Genomic DNA, 15782 nt, shown 5'->3' on the forward strand with positions numbered 1-15782 from the left:
GAGGCAGGTATGTTGGATATTTCCCCCACCTTGTATTATTTGTAAAAACAATAGAGGCAGAAAACAAACAAAACTACTGTTCATAAAACTTAAAAGACATTAATCATTTTCCTTGCTCTCTCCTCTCCTCCTCCCTATATGCCTCTAGGAATGCCCTTGTACGAGCTATCTTCCATGTATGCAAAGCCATGAATGTCTTGTTGTCTAGCAAGGCAGATGGGCAGCATAGTTCATTTAGCCATTGTGAAAGAGCTAGCACTCATCTCTGGAATAGTCTTAACATGAGAAGTGGGGTCTCAAGCACAAGTCTCAACAATGTAAGTCGTGCATATTTACTTGAACTAAGGTAACAAACCGTTTTCTTAATGTAGGTTTTGTTAAATGTCTTTGAGACTGAAAGACTAGCTGCTTCTTACTCACCCATGAAAAAATGGAGAGTCTTCCTTCTTTTGCTTTCTTCCAGTGCAGCAAATACAGCTGCATTGTACCTATTTTCAAAGGAAAGGCAGGTGGGGACAGCATCTGTTCACAGTTCATTAGCTCTGCCCAAATAATAACAGAACAAGTGCTTGCTTGACTCATTCCCTTTTCTCTTGAATTATACATCCTGAATGAATTATTTTCACCAAAGGATAAGGATACTGATTTCCATAGCTAAGAACAGTTCTCAATTTTTGCATCATGAAATTGGCTCTTTCTTCCTAACTTTGTATTTAATACTAAGCGCACTTTGAGTTTTGTAAGCATGGAGGTTTGTTAAACTCAGATTCTTTGTTTATACCTATTGGGTGGCAACTGTAGTGCATTGTAGTTGCATTGCATGTTCTGGAAAAACTCATGCAATGTTTCTGCAGTGCAGTTCAGAGGCCTGCCTGATCTCTGCACTACAAGTCAAGTCTCCTGAGCCTTGGTTTTCAACGTTTTTGTTGGTATGGGAAGTAATTCTTAGGAACTTTATATAAAGTGAATCAAGAGGCCATTTAATCTAGCCCTCCATCCAAAGGTAGGAAGGAGTATTTAATTCACCAACCCTCTTGCAGATTAATCAATGAAATATGGGTTACTATACCCCCAATTAGAGAGCTAACTGCAATAAATAACATGCAGAATTAATACTGTAGATTGAAAGGGCTCAGGAAAGTAACACAAAGAATACCAGGCAAAGAAAAGGCAAACATAACTGTTGAATTATATTTAACACTTTGCTTATGGCTTGTATTTTGAAAGAAATTAATCAAATTGTATGCTTCTTATAAAACATTATTTTGTCATCAGTAAATGTGCAATATTTTAGTTCTGTGAACACTGATGCCATTTTTTTTGATCCAACATTATATTGCTTTCTATTTCTGGGGAATTTTTGGGTCAAATGCAACATTCTTTAGGATAAGTTTTCAATAAATGCACAAATAATTTTTTTCAGTTGTTTCTTGTTAATGCAATTCAAGATGAACACAATGTAGTTTCGCTATATTGTAATTTCACAAAACACTAATTAATCAGGAAACAAAAATTGATTAACAAATGATTAAGAAATGATATGTATTATAAAGTTTAATATTATTTGGTGGCAATGATTTTATGTTGCATATTGCTTAATTTTATTTGATTTAAGTAGTTATATACTGTTAATAGGTTTTATAGGGTCTATTTTATCTATTTTTGTAAAGGGGGTTATCTAATTCCTTTAGAGTTATCTAGGTTTTTAATGTGGCTGCTTATTTTTTTATATTTAATCTAACTGATACTTTTTATTCCTGTTTATTGTTTAGTTTTTATAATAAATATATTTTACTGTACTGCAACGGTATATAGTAATGATAATGGCTATTTAAAACTCTGTATTTTGGTAACTTGGACATGGCTTTGGGGATTCCTGGGCCATATGTGGTTGTTCAAAACCGACTGTGACCACCAGAAATTTTCACGCAGAGTTACTGTAGCCCCCACCCCCTGCCATTACTATTCTTTGAATATTTTTTTATTTTTGTTGCTGAATGAGATTCTGTCTCTTTAGATGATCCAGCTGCTGGCTTGCGATCTACTGTTGTCTCTCCGTACCACTCTGTGGCAGAAACAGACAAATTCTAGTCAAGCTTTGGGAGACATGCACCATGCTTCTGCTTCTGAGCTGACTGGCTTCCAGCGTGATCTTGGCAGCCTGCGAAAACTAGCAAATAGCTTCAGGCTTGCTTACCGAAAGGTAAGAATCTGTGATATTGGAAACCCTCTGTGGATTTCTTGCTAAAAATGGATAATAAGGAACTGGTAATTTCTGGATTTATCTATTAAAAAGGACTGTATATGGGGAGGAGGGAACTATGTTACATAATCTTGAAAGGGGGAAATAATATTTAGTAGGTTTATAACTGCTGTAAATATTGGGAGCCCCTTTTAGTTTTTATTCCCTTGTCTTTGTATTGTTTTAAACACTTTTTCCTTTTTCTTTATTTTTCTTTGTATTTGTCTTTTAATGTAGTAAAAAAAAATCAGATAGGCAGGCAGGCAGACAAACATGTTTGTGTAAGAATCTGTGAATGGTATTGAGAGAACTTCAGGTTGAGAAAATGTTGGCTTTCTTCATATTTGCATATTTATTTTCTCCTGAGTGCCTGAATGGTATTGTAAGCCAGAAGAACAAATTGCTCTGCCAGAATCTGTTTTTTCATAAATCTGTGATAATAAACACTGCAAACAATGTTATATTATCACAGATTTTCTTCTGGATATACTTCTACTATTTTAAGCTTTGCTCATGATACTTAGGTGTACATAAAATGATGAGGATGCTTTGTGAAAGTTAAAATATTTCACTTTATTTTACATCCCTAAAATAATTATGTAATTATAATTGTGTGTGTGTATGCACACATGCTTTTGTTCCACCCCATAGGGCTCATTTTTGTGATATAGATGTGATATGAACTGAGAATTTCCAAGCTTTCTATTCTTTCTACATTGGTTTAAACCAGAAAGCGGCTAAGAGAATAAAGTGGCCATTAAAATACTCTTAAGAAAGGAAGATAATGGTTTTAAAAGTTTGCTTTAGGGCTCACCATTTATTTCCCCTCACCACCACCACCACCCTGGGAATAAATTGCAACCCAGATTCTTCTGTCTTCTAAGCATGAACTGTTTAGAGGCCAGCTAAGTCAGCCTTGCCCATGCATCAGACCATCTGCCAAGGGAGAATTGTACAATTTATTGGATGTGCAATTTTAATGACCACTAGATGTCAGCAGAAATACCAGAATATAAAGACCCTGACGGCCATTTTGTGTTTGTCCAGATTTTTGCAGCTCAGGCAGCTATGGTAATTCTGTTGGAAGAATTGCGAAACAGAACACACAAAATACATAGAGATTAGGTGAATCTGGCAAGAGGATGAGAGTGAATAAAAGACAAACTTTAAATCTATAAAATGTCCATCACAGTTTTGGACATCTGGTCAACATCTAAGAAATGATTGTTTGAAGTCTGCCTATTAAAGTCATCTCCATGGCATTTCAATTTTTCCTACTTTTCTAGGTTTTCTTCATGAGGCCACTGTCCGCTGATGGCAGGAGCCAGCCCCACCCGTACTCACCAGCTGCTTGAGCATAGTCTGAGACGTCAGACCCCACAGAGTACCAAGCAAGGTCAGTAGTTTCTTGTGCTGTTCTCTTTCTTATCTGCTAATAGAAGGAGATAAAACAGGACGAACTGCTACATTTGGAAAATGGGCTGATCTCAGTTTGGTCTTAATTTCTGGTGACCTATGATTCTTTATGTAGATAAGAGGCACCTAATGCTGTGAAGCCTGAATTATTCTTGGATGTATAATATAAAATATCATTTTGGTATTTTTACACTCAGAACCATAGACAGGCAGACAGTCGGACAGACAGAAAGAAGCTTATACAGCTTGTTTTGGGATATGTTTATTTTGGTCTGTGCCCAAATAAATCTGTCTTCTCAAGTATTCCATTATACCACAAAAGAAAAGCTCCTATATTAGTGCATGCAGTAGTATTTTTAGCTGGGTGAGATGCTATAATTTGACTTTTAAAATATTATCCTTTTTACCAATCTTGACATTAAAAACAAGAGGCTTATTGCCAAGTGCCATGGTTTTTAGTAACTACAATACTCAGCCTACATTGTTTTGTTTCAACAAATGGAACACTTCAGCATTCAGAGTTTTGTTTTCAGAATTCCCCCAAAACTGGAATGTTTAGCAGAAAATTCGAGGTGGTGCCAGTGTATTTTTTATTTCAATAACTTCCACAATACATTTATTGCCTAAAAACATTAATTACTCATTATTAATTATTCTTACTAAGATTTTTATTGTTAGTCTTTTCTTTTCATATTTAGGTGAGTTGGATGTTCTTCCCGTGACAAAGAGAACGAGCTACAGCAATTCTATTAGCCTGCCGCTACCTCCCCCTGTCTTTTCTGTCATCTCCGGGCCAGCGTACTGTCCTGCTGGCAGAAGCACTCGACACTGGAGAAGGTTGGCGAAATGCGTTCCTGCAATGACTGTCAGCAGATGATTGTGAAACTAAGTGGTGGCACAGCTATTGCTGCTTCCTAACCCTAGAGGAATAGTTTCATCAGACATTGAATGAATTCTTGTCCCATCTCTTCCTTTTTTCTTAAAACCCTTCCAATGTGTGGAAGTTTCATTATACTAATAGGAGACAGGGACTTGGTGTATAGCAAGTGGCGGAATTATTTGCCTCCAAGCAAAAAGATTGTTCATGCTGGTGCTAGAAAGTTTTTTTTTTCCCCTGGCAGAGACTGATATCTTGGACTGATTAACTTGGATGTCTTGAAAGAGGGATGTGGTTTTTCTCTCTCATTGTTTTTACAAACAATCTCTATTGAAAACATCTTTGGGGTAAGGAGTTAGTAAAAAGTGAAAATTTGTTACAAAGTCTCAGTTGATGGCATTTGCAATGGTTCTTGGTCCGTAATATATAGATTCAAAGAAGATAGGATTGTGTTTAACTTCTACTCTCCTCAGTATACGGTTGTCCTACTTACTGATACCTTCCTATAAAATAGAAGCTTTAGGAAGTCAGGCCAGTTCTCTAGAGAAGTGCATTATGGTTTTTATGCTATTTGGGTTATAATTTATATTTTAACTTTGCAAACTATAAAAAATACCAGTTTCTTTTTGTCTCATACTCTTCATTTCATTCTGTATCTTTCTTCTTTCTGTAATGTTTCATAAACTGATGATGATCAGAAAGATAGAAACTGTTAGTTTCAGTCAATCAGTCAATCAATGTTTATTCAATCATAGACCAGCAAATAAAAAAAGAAAATTGAAATTAATTAGGATAAAAAGAAAAAATATCTAAGGAAACAAACCTGATGTACTGTACAAACTATAAACATTACTTAGCTGTAAAGAAGTAAAATCAGATCAATGTTATATGATAATTAAAAAACAAGTTAAAACAGATCAGAACAACCAGAAGTTTAATAAAGAATAGACATAATAATTCCTGGTGAACATTTGTAGAGGAGACAATACAAAATAACTTGTTCCATATTTCAATTGTTCCTTCATGGCATGGACAGAGTCTATGTTTGAAGAGGATTTTTTAGTGTCTCCCTTCAGTAACAACTATTGGGGAGAACATTGAAATCTGACCAAGGATAAAGCCATTCTAAATTTTGGATTGTTATGTGACTAAGGTATATCACTGGTTGAAGAAGATATGAGAAACTATAACATCTAAATTAGCAGGTTGTAGAAGACTGTCTATAGCATCATTGTAAAGCCAGGAACTGAAAAACTAAAAACTTACTTTAAAAATTAATGGTTAATGACGGAAGATGCAGGTTTCTGATCTCAGGACTGAAGGTAACGGGTAGAACATTAACATCTTTTCCAGCATTATTTTGCTGAAGGAAATCCCACCTTTGGAAAGAGCTTTTGAGCAAGATGAAACGTGGACAAGGATGAAATGATCCTCCCCAAGACCTTGATTTGGATGCCTGCTTGTTATAAACAAAGAGGTAGCTACCTAGCCACACTTTTAAATCATGTAGATCTAGCTTGACCCTAAAAAAATACAGATTTTTTTCCCCCGAAGCTCTTACAATCCATGTAAGATTTAACAACCTAATGGTAAAATTAGTTCCCATGTTCACCAATTGGTAGTAAGGTAGCTATACTACCAATCTAAGGGATTCTCATGTTCTTTCCCACAAGTTTGGAGCATGTAACGTGTATATATATAGAGAGAATGGATAAGAATTTAGTGTTAAAAGGAAACAAAGTATAGCTCAATCTCCTCTGGCAGAATCACACAAATTTTATATTATATGGAACTCTAAGGTCACAAGCCATGTGTTTTCTCCCTACTTATTTCCTTTGCTTACTCTTTTTTTGGGGGGGGGGGGCGGGGGTCAGGTCTTTCATTGCATTGATCTAGATTTCAATAGAAGCTCCTATTTAATGGCATATATACAGAAGAGCAATTTGGAAATTCACCCAACTTTAATTATTAGTCCCTTGAACTAATGTGATTGGTAATCCTTGGCTGCATAGATAGGACTCTCAATAATGAAAGTCTTTTAAAAACTTTCTATTCCGATACCCCCATATGTGAAGCTGTGGTGGTAAAGAAATTTGATATTGCTATTTCATAGAGTTCAAATACTTCTCCATAAAAGATGCAAATCATGCTGATGATAGAGTTTGAATGCTTCATAGTTAACCAGAAACCAGATTCACCATTAAAACCTTGACTTACATCTTGAAGTCTATTCTCAGTCAACCTGCATTTATTGAATGTAAAATTTATTTTAATGCAATTTTTTCCTCCTTCTCCCTAAAATATGTGAGTGGATGTGTTTGATTTGTATATCCGCCCCATTCTGGTACATGTGTGAAACGTAATATTTGACCATGCTATTTGAAAAAGGTTTTGGTATCGTTGGTTTCCTTGATGGAAGTGTATTTAAGGTTTGTGTTTCTTACAACTGATATGCATACTGTAATTCGCCTGCTTCCCTTTAACCTAGGTAGTCAGAATAAGGGTCCCAGGGGCTGCTGATTCAGAGGCACATTTAAATTTGCAGGCTGCATAAAGTACCATTCCATTCACTAAGACAGATCTTAATGATGGCATTCCAGTGCAGGTAGCAACTAAGTAGGAAAAATAGTAAACTTATTGGGACTGAGGAGATTAGAGGTCATTGCTAATTATGCTCCAACTGCTGTTACATCCATGCAAATTTTGCTTTTATATAAAACAGGAGTAACACAAAGTGTGAATTCTAAGAGTCTAACAGATTGATTGAGTAGGCTTGAACTTGCAAATGCTTCCATCTGGGCTCTCTCAGGGCAAATAATTCAATATAATTAATTTGTAAAAAAAAAATGTAAAAAAATACCCATCTCCTTTCTGAGTATTTCATGGTTTCTTGAATTTGAAGCATTGAAAGTAGTTTATTTTTGTTAAAAGAGCAAATGGCCATTACAATATAAAAAAATCCTATTAATCAGTCAATTGGATGGAGATGGGTGGTTATAAAATTGAATAATTACATAAATATTGCACAGCCATAATATGAGGTTACTGTCTTGTTTAAATTACAATTCATAGATGTGATCTCTACAAAGAAATCTACCTTTCTGCATCTTTTGGCAGTTTTATATACTTCATGTATTTATGGAACTATTCCTCCTAATCTAGCCTATATATGTTTGTGTATATAATGGTAACTTTTCTGTTTTTATATGAGATGAAAATTGTCTTTTATCCCAATAAAATTAGAAATAGAGATGCTTTGATACATGAAGATGTAGCGGATGGTGATGTCAGGAGATGAGAGTTTCTGTTATTCCCAGGTGACCTTTTGGTATGGATCATTATGTAATTTATCTAATAAAGACAAAATTTAACTCAGGGGTCTGATATTATTGTCAACAAACTTTCTTTATAATAAGTAATATAGAAAAAATGTCTCCCACAAAAGGTATTTGTCCATTTATTGCAATATATAAATGATAGTGATTCTAGGCAATGAATGCTGTGCCTAGAGAGAGACTTTATTGTTTATTCAGCCATTCTGAAGGATTTAGAGCCAAAAACAGTTGAGGAGAACTATGGCCAAGATGCTTAAACCTGTTTGCTAATAGAGGTATTGTGCGTTTGAGGTGAAAGGTAATTTTATATTAACTATATGAATAGACATCAGAGGTGCAACGTGGCATTACTTCTGCAAAGCAGGGATACCTTTGAAGTTTACCTGCTAATTGAGGAAGGACTGTTAACTTGGTGAATTTATTTCCTTGTTTGTCCAGTTGTGTCTGGCTCTAATCTTCACCTCATTTCCAGCTAGCTCATTCCTAATTTCCCTTCCTTTACCTCATTTCTTTTCTATTCCTTGTTTCTGCTAGGAGGAGAAAGCATGTATGTGTAGTATATACATGCTGTATATTATATATTTATATGTTTCTTTGCATGTGTGTAGAGAGAGTGATTGGCTCGTACATCTAAGAATCACTAATTTTGTAAATGTTCCTTATTAACAAGCAACTCAGTTCAGTTTAGTAGTTAATGTGAGAAAAAAAGAGCGAAACTGAAGTTGCTGTCTACATTTCAGAAAGCAACTGGGCTCATTTCTCCCTCATACAAATTCATGGTTTGCTGTGGCAAAAACAATCCACATCACAAGCAATCCATGTTGGGGTTCCATCTGGCTGGCTAATTGAGCCAACCTCTGGCATTTTTTAGGATCATGCTGACATCCATGGGCAGCATGATCTCATCCAGACCTTCAACCTACAAAATGTGGGTGTGTAGGATAAAATAGGATAAGGAGAAGACAGCAAGCAGATGAGGAAGAGGGAAACCAGATCCAGGCTTTTATAACCATTACAGATAAGCAAGAGGATGTCAATCAACTTCCAGGAACACAATCTATGGTAAACAACCCATTGTGGTGTGATTCCTGTCTGGAGGCATGGCTTGGGACTCAGCTGCAGTGCTCAGTAGCAACACTGCTTAGGAGCTTGGCTGCAACCAGGACAGGAGCAATCATGGTGATTGCAAATCAAGAACCTTCTGAGAGAGGGAAAGATTGTATGCTGCTTGCAACTTAAGACTTTTACCAGTTGAGGATAGAGCACCAAAGACTTAATTACATGGCTACGTTCACTTACTTATTGATAGATTAAATCAGTGGTGGGTTCTGGATTCCATTGCAACTGGTACGCTGTGACGGGTCCGGGTGTCCACAGGCATGCACGCTTTGCGTGCATGCACACCAACTGCCCTGTGACGCTCCAGCTGCTTGGCGGAGGTTGCGCAGGTGCCGTATGCTGTGCGCATATGCACAAATGGCCCAGTTAGCTCAACTAGAGGTAAGGAACGAGGGCAGGCAGGTGGGCCCTCCAAAGCACTGTTCCAGTACAATGGCCGCTGCTTCCAGCTGCCACCGGTACGCCCATACCAGGGCGTACTAGCCAGAACCCACCACTGGATTAATGTATTTGCTGCCCATCTCATTTCAAAGCGACTCTTGCAAAATAGGAGGATGGAATTAATCCAGGGCACTAGCCTATAATTATGGAAGGTGTTGGCTGCAATAAAGCATTGTGTCCGGTTATCTTCTAGTGCAGTTCTTGGAAAACAATCCTCACAATATGTACTTTTTCCTAATCCCATCCTGTTTTTTTGAAGTATGGTTTTAGCAGAGTGAGAAATAATATATACACAACATACACATAAACATACACACTTATATGTGTGGCATATGGAAGCATTTATTAGGCAGGAGGAGAATTTTTAGAAGTCACTTCAATTAATGTTGGCAATGATAACTTGACATGGATGGTAAGTACACTAGTTGAGGAGTTGAGCCTAGTTTTTTTTCCGCTTCCACTTCTACCTTTTTTGGTCTGTGTTGAGGTACTATCTTAAAATCAGTTATCTTTTGATAAATGTGATATTTGTTTGAACAAAAATATATAATGCAAGTGTTACTCTCTTCCTCTCCTGTAGTGTATCACTGCTTAGGAATACTGTTCAATGCAATGTTTCTCAAACTCAGCAACTTATAAGATTTGTGGACTTCAATTCAGTGTAGTGGCTGGAAAATTCTGGGAGCTGAAGTCCAAAATACTAAACTTCCTGAAGTTAAGAACGCAGGTTTAGTGCATTTGTATTCCTTTATGTGTCGGGATACTATATAAATGGTCCTTTACTGTAGTCAACTTGCTGAAATAAGAAAGATTTGACTTTACCTTTATATATAACCATTCTTAAGGATTCTGTGCTAGGAAAACTCCCAATATCTCTGACCCAAACATTGCCTGCTGTCTATAAATAGAACAGCATATTATGAAGTCTGTGGATTTGAAATGAAATAATTTGAAATGTAAGAGAGAAACTTTTTTGCCTATTAAACTTCAATTTTATTACTGCTTCAACTTGGTTATCGGAATTTTATGTCAAGACTAATTTTTCAGCATATTTAGGCAACAATAGGGGGAGTTGAAGACCTTTCCCTGTGTTTTAGTTATAGTTTGGAAATGGAGTAAATGACTTCTTTTATTCAGAAACATGATCAAGAGGAAATTATAAAGATGACCCTCAGTGAATTTGGGAATTCAATGGTTCTATTGACTTCCTTGTTCTCTGTATATATACAGCTGACTATCAATTTCCCCCCCTGTATTTTACTTCTCCATTCACCAGCAGAGGGCAGAAATGCCACAGCAAAATATATTTAATAGAATCCACCATTCATTCTCAACATGCTGCTAGGAATGTATGTTGGCTCTGAGAACATTTGCTAACATATGACGGGAATATGGCATATAGAAAGTTTCTCTGTACGAATGTTCCTTACTGTAATTCTTGCCCAATGCCCATTTAGCCTAAAGTAGCCTTTCATATTTAATCATATATTTCCCGCTTTGTTGCTGGGCTTATGTTCTTTTAGGACAGGGGTGAAAAACTCAAGGCCCATGGGCCCTGAAAATAAAGAGGGACCAGCCCGTGGTGCCTCTGTCAGTGAAAACAGAGCTTGGGACTTCTTGAACTCTAATTTCTCTGGCAGAGGATTGTAGAAGACCATTGCAGCTGAAAATGGAGCTTGCCCATTTTCCCAAAGGTCAAACACAACCCTGATGGAGTCCTCAATGAAATCGAGTTTGACAAGCCTGTTTTAGGAGGATAAATACATAATACCTAGAATATGTCAATTTGATGGGGAGAAATGGGGGTGTGAGGAAAGGATAGAGGCTGACAGAGGAGCTAAATGTTCGCTTTGAAAGAATGAACATTTCTATTAGTGAGGATTGTTATACATACTACGTGCCCTTTACACTGTACCTAAAATGTGCCTTAAAGTTTTAAAAATAAAATATAGAACAGTTGCAGTATTTTAGTGTAATTAAGGAAGATATTTCATGGGAAACTATAATGAAGATTAGCAACAATCACATGAAAATGAAATCTAAATAGGAAGGACTTTATTAGTTATCTCTTTTTATGAGGGGCTTCTCTGTATAAAAAGCTACTCAAACAACAATATAATGGATGGAAACTAATCAAGGAGAAAATCAGCCTAGAACTAAGGGGAAATGCCCTGACAGTTTAATCAGTGGAACAACTTGGCTCCAGAAATTGTGGATGTTCCAACAATGGAAGTTTTAAAGAAGAGATTGGACAACCATTTGTCTGAAATGGTACAGGGCTTCCTGCCTAAGCAGGGGTTTGGACTAGAAGACCTCCAAGGTCCCTTCTAACTCTGTTATTCTGTTATAATAACTCACTGTTCTATAACTACAATTTAGAAAGTTATTTAATTTATATGAAAATATTTATTCTGAAACTTCAGGCATTTGAACACCAACTGCTGTAGTGTAATTCTAAGAAATGGTTTGTCCAGGACTGTGCAGTTACTAAAAAACCAATGTATGACACTTTTATTTGCCACAAAATAAAATCTACAATTGCCAACAATGATGTTCATAATTAAGGAAAAAGAATTACAAAACTCTTTGGAAAAGAAGAAAAGAAGTGGTCTGGCAACAGCTGATTGTAGCTGATAAAACACTTGTCATTCTTCTAATTTTGGTATGTCCCACCTGGTTTGCTGCATACCTATGGGGCAGGAGATTATACATTACATTCGAAGGTCAAGAAACATTCATATCGTGGGCCTTTAATCACATTCCTCACTTTAGGCAAACAAACAGCTACCATTGACAGACAAGTCATCAACGCCAAAGCTCAAAAGCATAAAAATATTCTTCCTAGCCTGCTTCTTAAAGTCCAACTTTCACTTCAATAGAATGCCATGGCTTCCATGATTCTGAAAATACCCTACATAGAAAATAGAGCCTATAGAGATACAAAATACCCTAATCCAAATTTCAAAATTTTATCCATTTATCCTCACCCACCTTAAGTATTAATGGATTTTTTTTAGAACTTGAATACAATCAGGTAAGTGATTTAAAAAAATAGGTTCCTTGCCTTGTACATTTTATTCAGACTTCTGGAGAAGGCTAACTGAGCTATTGTGAAAAAAAAATTCAAGCCACCAGATGGCTTTTGTATTTTAAAGCTACTTAATTGCAAAATTGTGACATTCTTGTAATCTTTAGAAGAATTGATCAGAATCAGTCATGTAATTTTTACTGTTTAAAAAAGTATCTGAATACTCATTACATATTTCTATTAAACTGTGTTTTTTGCAACTGCTTTAATTCCCCTTTTTGTTTGAGACCACAATGAAATGTTCCTACGTTTTTCAAATTTACTTTTTTTTAAAAAAAATCCACATGAGTTTAGCTAATCCTTTATCTCCTTTATTTCTAATCTTCTTGCTGAGCTATCCAGAGAAGACACTGTAGGCCAAAAAAGGAAGAAAGTTTGGGGAGTCATAGAAATTATTTTCTCTGATGGGCATAAAATGAGACTTCCTTATAAATTGGATAATATATATTATAAATTATTTTTTATATCTTATGTAAAACCCTACATCTAATGCTTGGTTCAACTATAAACTAATGTTTTCCCAGGAAACAAATTGTAATGGTTGTTAAACTGTCTGCAATTCTAATTACTTCACAAAGTTGAAGATCTTCTGAACCTACAAAGACTCTTTTATTCTCTTCCTCCTTTCCATCTATGAAGAGGTTCTGCACAAAAATCTGAGATAAGTCAGAATGTCTTTTAACTATCCTCAAAAGCCAGAATTAAGCAGATGACTTCTCAAAGTTGTTAACTGACACACTAGGACATATAATTATTTTGAAATAATGATTTGTATACAGGATACCTAGTCCATGAGCCAATCTGTCAGAGTGATCCTCCAAGAAAAAGCTATTAGTTGAAGCCACCTAAAACTAAGATTGATACCCATGGCTGGGGCCTTCTGGAAGGCAATTAAGGAACTCTTCTGTAGGGCCTTTGGGAATTGATTGCTTTCCACCATAATTTACATTTAGTATTTATTATTTCTTTGTGTTGTCGTGGATTATGGTAAAATTTACTGTGGTTTATTTCTGTAATTTTTTGTTATGATTGTAAGCTGCCAGGCCCTTGCCATTCATCCCCAAATATATTTATGCCCTTTCTGGAATTTTTGCCTGAGGATATTACATTTAACGCTAGATCTACAACCATGATGGCGAACCTATGGCACGCATGCCACAGGTGGCACGCAGAGCCTTCTCTGTGGGTGCGCGAACCCAGCTCAGTTCTTCCACACCTGGGTGTGCGCGTGCACTTCCCGCCAGCTAGCTGATTTTGGGGTCTCTGCCCTGCATGTCTAGGGCACATGCGGGAGACATGCATGCATGTGTGGAAGGATGAGATGCACGTGTGGGGGTTGTGTGTGCATGTGCAGGGGCGGGCCACACAGACGTTGGACTATGGGTGTGTGCATGCACGCTTTCGGCACTTGGTGCCATTACTATTCTACTATATTAAATGGGGTTGGGGTGGGTGGGCACGGATCAATATTCTCTCTGCTGAACTTCTGCCCCGCAATTCATTTTTCATGAATGGAACAGATTTGGACTAGCTGGGGAATCCCTGCTCTCAAGAAAAGCAGACTAGATTCCACATGGCAGAAGAGTGTCTCTGTCTTAGAAATTGTGATTAATTGACACTTGGCCACCTTTGCTTCCACCCTCCCTCCAATTGCTAATACAGCTGGTGCTGATGATGTGGTCTCCCTATCACTTGGTCTGCATGGAAGTTTAATTTATTAGAAATTTTTATGTCAGTTTGTGGATAGTTATTTGGAGAAGTTGCCAATTCTGGCTTTATATTAATTGCTGAACAGGATTTTGGTACAATTGTACACATGCCTTGGAATTATTAACATACAAAACTATAAAATGGGTGATAATAATAATAACAATGATTAGAAGACATTACTGTGTCACACAGATGACACACACATATCCAGCAGTATAAACTAAAATACAAATTAAAACTTCAATACTAGGTATCAATCATTCTAAAATAGCAGCTATATTGCCAAAAATATGAAGTGACATTTTGTTGTTTGGAAAGAAATTGGACACCCACAATGATTTCATCATGTGATGAAGTAAAATTCCTAGTGACATGTATCTGTTTGTAATCAGAGCTTGGAATACTATTCAGAAGCAGAAGTGAATTGAGTAGTGGCTGAATTTAAATCAGATCATGATACAGCCGCAATTAGTTTGTATCTATCGCAAGTACATTTTGGCTGCATTTCAGGGAAAATCAGCATTTGTATATTTTAATAGCCGGAACTCAATTTAAAAAGATTTTCTTCCATGCTACAAGATATATCAGAATATGACTACAACTCCAATTACACATCAACTGGTGGATCATGTTGTATCTGATCTGGTGGTCCAGAGATCATGAAAAAAGACTCAATGAAAAGAGCCAGAGTGAAATGTGATATAAAGTGAAATATGGTGGCTGAAATATCAATATTTTGAATTTGTTACTATACAGCTAATAAATACATGTTTATATAGGCAATGAGGAATGAGTTATGATGTTACAAATATATGTTCACAAATATGTTTGTTTACATGATCACACACATGCCTTTTGTGATTTAACAAGATGTCATTATGATGGTATTAAATATTTTACATGAATCTCATAATTAGGTGGGAAATATGCCTTATGTTCTGCCCAGATCTTTTCAACCCTATAAAGTTATCCAGTTAAATATGAGACTCATAATATTAAAGGAATGCAAACCATGTGCATTGTATAGAATATTTATATACAAAACCCCAAAATGACTTGTTAAAATACGATTAAAACAAATGTTATATAAAGAAAAAGGGAAGCTAAAAATGAAGGAAATGGCATACATTTTCTCACAGTCCTTGATGCTTCCATTTCAGACTGTTTATTTTTATTCATTTATTATTAGATTTATATCCTGTCTTTGTTTCCCCCAAAAATTTAAACACATAGAAATTTGATAAGTAATATAATATAGAGTGAATATCCAAACACAAGGTACCAATTAATTATTGCATGAGTGATTTTTGTCTTTTGTTAGAGCACTGTAGGAATGGGAAGGGCAGAAATATATTCCCTCTTTTGACGCAGTTCCATGCAGTAACAGAGTCCTGAAGGTTTCTCTTGGTATGGATGATTCTGGTATGATATGATGAAAAACTGAATTAGGAAACAACAGCAGTGCATCGAGCAATAGGGTAGTAAAGGCATGCTGGTTTCACCAAGCACGCTAACCAGATTTTGTCAAATTGTCCTAATTGAACAAATGAGTTC

Source organism: Thamnophis elegans, chromosome 7 (genome assembly GCF_009769535.1).
Source record: "Thamnophis elegans isolate rThaEle1 chromosome 7, rThaEle1.pri, whole genome shotgun sequence".
NCBI lineage: Eukaryota > Metazoa > Chordata > Lepidosauria > Squamata > Colubridae > Thamnophis > Thamnophis elegans.